The sequence below is a fragment of the Malus sylvestris genome, chromosome 12 (genome assembly GCF_916048215.2).
Source record: "Malus sylvestris chromosome 12, drMalSylv7.2, whole genome shotgun sequence".
Classification (NCBI taxonomy): Eukaryota; Viridiplantae; Streptophyta; class Magnoliopsida; order Rosales; family Rosaceae; genus Malus; species Malus sylvestris.
The window spans coordinates 15,135,056-15,138,872 of NC_062271.1; the positions used below are offsets into that span (position 1 = coordinate 15,135,056).

Consider the following 3,817-nt stretch of genomic DNA (forward strand, 5'->3'; position numbering starts at 1 on the left):
CCTGATTATACCATATGTTGTAAAACAAATGCTAAAGTGGGTGAGTGAGAGAGAGAGAGAGAAAGAGAGAGAGAGAGAGAGAGAAAGAGAGAGAGAAAGAAAGAAAGAGAGAAACAAACTCATGGGTATGTTTGGTATTTTCCAGCCGAAACAAGATAAGCAGATTCGGTAAACGTTTGTCGAAACAAAGCCTTTTGTTTGTTACACCTCTGTCAAAGTAGAGCATGTCCTTCAATCCCTGCTGAAATAGGGAATGTCTTTCGATGGGCTCCAACTGAAACTAGGTTAGATTATTCGGTATACTTCAACCGAAGTTAAGTTATACCATTCAGTAGGCTTCAGCCAAAGTTGGGCCCATATCATTCGGTACTTTCCAATTGAATCATTAGGGCACCTTTCTCTAACAATTGTGTTAGTAATCAGATATGAGAATTTGGTAAACTTCCACTCTCTACACTGCTGCTTCAGGAGAAAATTAGAGACATGAAGGACAAGAAAAGTCTTCTCTAGTCAAAATTCAAATTCTATAAACTTCAAAATTGTACATATCATGGACGTAAAGGTTCTAATGATGTTTTGCTACAGGCAAGACCATATGATTAAAAGGTTTACAGAGTGAGTCAAAGAGTCATGGTGTCCTTTTTAGCAAGGTACTTCCATTGTAATGCTTAAGGCATATTGTTCGAATGAAGATCATGGCAGAGGCTTATTCGACTTTATTCCTGCCCTTGTTGGCTTCAATGGAATCTCAGCTTCTTGATAGTAGAGCTTCATGTCTTGTACCCAGATAAAGTAGTTTTTGTAAAAAACTTCCATGTTAGTGAAATCGAACTTGTGACGGCTTGGAAATCCAGTTAATAAAGGGAACAAGATTGTGGTTGGTGCTATTGAAAATATAAAAAATAAAAATAAAAATCGATAAGCATCAAAGTTAGAACATTCGGGGTTTTAAGACATGGTTTGAGTTAAACAAAATTAGTTTTCGACCGAGGCAAGCAGCAACCCAACAAATTGTAGAGTGCAGGCTGATTAAACCAGCATGACCTATGAGGGAAAAAATGCACAACAAAAAGATGGTTGTCAAAAAAAGAAACAGAAGCCCAGTTTTACAATTCATACCTTAAAATATTGTATTTTATTCCCGACACGCGTGAAATGACTATTTTGCCCGAGTAGGTGTCTTAACTAATTTATCGAGCCTCAACTCGAGAATTATATCGTCGTACTTTCTTAAGTTTCATAATCTTCATTTTTCGTACGTATGTGTTACGTCAGAATCGAAATACGAATTGAGACCTTGAGGACCTAATTATAATTTTTACAATTAGTGAGGGGCAACTTTATAATTTCACTTAATAGGTTTAAGTGGGATTACATAACTCTCGATCTCTCTATTTTCCCTCAACTGAAAACACAACCAATCTCTCTCTCTCTCACAAACTCTCAAAACCCTCACTCTCCCTCTAAAGGCTCTGAGAGCTCTCATCCTCTTTTCTCTTCGAAACCATAACAAATCGAACCCAAAAACCTTGAAATCTTCATCTCTAAGATGAGAAAAAATTAGGGATGCTCTTATGTGCACAATCAGACCATCCCAGTGTAAACCACCATTGAAACCGTGAGTGTCAAGCTCTGAAATTCGAACCCAAGTGAGGTTCTTTTTCCAAATTTCGTTGCATTGAGTATTTATCTTGCTTGGGATGAAATCCATGCCATTTTCTAGTTTGAACCAAGGGTTTTAACCGCTGTTTTACTTCTGTGCAATTTTTGCAGATTTTGGTGGCCTTCTTCAGGCAAACTTTAGTGAGTTTGCGACTGGTAGTGCACGGACCCCCTCGAAAACAACCCTAGGTACCTGAATATCTACTTGCATGTGAGTTTTGGGCTCAAAATTTGTCAGGATTTGACATACATGTACTCTGGCAACCTTTTTCCAGATTCTGGCGAGTTGCATCGAGCTCCAACGGTCGAATCCAAAAAGGATTCAGCCTCTCCTCGTCCCAAAAAGATCCTACGTATGTTTATGGTGATTTTTAGGACTTAATTACTTAGATTTTAGCCTTGAAACCATTGAAATCGAGCTTAAGAGGCCCTAAATCATTTTATGGGTTCTCGTTGCAATTTCTAGTGAGGCTCCAACGATCGACGATGGTCACCATTAAGTTTAACGACAAAGGCTGAGATTCCATTAGTTTTAACGAAACCTTCTACAGGCACATATATATTCCATTAACTTACTTAAAAACCTTACCGCATCGGCGCGTGGCTCCAACGACGACAAGTGTGATATCTACTCGCTGAATCGCGGCGGCGTGTGACACCACCATGGCAATGTGTAGTGGCACGCAGCAAAAGCAAGATGATGTATGGCAACGTATATGGCAGCACGTGACAGACCCAAGACCTAACGCTAGGTTTTTTGGTGTTCTAAATCATATGGTTCCCTCCATTTGTGCAAATTTGAAGCCTAAATGGTTGAATTGGACTATGTTCCATTAAAATAATGATTTAAGCTTATCTTAGCTCCTATTGATATTCACAAGGTTAATTGAGGATCAGAATGATGCAGGCAATAAGCCTATTTGCGAGGGACGCTCTGCTTACCTGTGAGTGGACTTCTTTGAAAAACTAAAACATTTTTACGATATATAATATTTATACACACACACATGCTTATATATGCTTAATATGTGGATGCATATTAATATGTTAGTCTCTGATGAGACTAGTGATGATATTGATAATATCTTTAGATTATTCTTGATCTATTTTCACCATAGGGTCATCATGTGATGAGTTGTATAGCTATCTTCAGTCGTAGATTTGTTTGCATGTTATATTTTTCCTAGTGGACGCTAGGGTTGATGATTATTACCGGTATTGAGTTTAACTAGTTGATGCTAGTATATTTCCTGCTTGCTATACTTATGTTAGTGGATGCTAGCATGATTGATTGATGGAAGGTATACTGACTTGACTTGATGGTTTTTCGTTGATATTGATGAATGAGACTTTACTATTATGGTAGTATTCTATTATATAGTTTTTCATTATATATGTTTTCAAAACAAGGGTTATTATGTTTAATGATGATTTTATGACTGTGATAAAACTGGTTCACTCACATTTAGTTTTATCGACCCCTTAAGGACGTCACGAGACTAAGGAGAACATCGGTGGGGACGAGTGGGCTTGGCAGTGAGGCTTTCATCCTCTGGATTTTGGGTGATGGCTCATTTACTACAGTTTTATCTTAGTTGTAATAATATTTGCATGATCGTAATTTTGATTATGCATAACACTACAATTTGTTGTATTTACTGTTATGTGAAACTTCTAGTTGCTCTGATGCGATATGATTAATAATGAGGTTAAACCCGAGATAATTTGTGTCCCTAAGTGAGGAGGATGATAAGTACTTATGTAGCAGCTTTGGATTTATTATTTCAATGAACATCTTTTGGTTCAAATTCTTGCACATCATAAATATCATACTATGGCTTCGTCATTAAGTTGGCATGTGACGTCATCTTCAGATGGAGTCATATAGTCAATTTAGTGTGGGCCAGCACATCATGACCTCGTAACTTGTATTATTGGAGTTGGGTGTGTCAATTTTTTATCAGAGCATGGTTGGGGGAAACATACATTTACATCGTATGATGCTATTAATTGTGCTAATTATTTAATGTCTACTTGACAGAACTATGCTGCCTAGGAGTGAACATACTCTTATTCTGAGGTTACAACCATTTACTGGGGCATTGGCCCAGCTCCTTCCTAATGTAAATCTTGGTCGCACTCAAGCAAAAATTGT

General features: G+C 37.6%; 1 long non-coding RNA gene across 1 annotated transcript; it reads left to right on the top strand.

Moving 5' to 3' along the window:
• Positions 1–1,423: 1,423 nt before the first annotated feature.
• LOC126592484 (uncharacterized) lies at positions 1,424–3,266 on the top strand. The gene is made up of 5 exons (XR_007612653.1): positions 1,424–1,649; positions 1,774–1,851; positions 1,938–2,015; positions 2,544–2,606; positions 3,150–3,266. It is a non-coding gene; the product is annotated as an uncharacterized LOC126592484 (long non-coding RNA).
• The last annotated feature ends 551 nt before the right edge of the window (positions 3,267–3,817 follow it).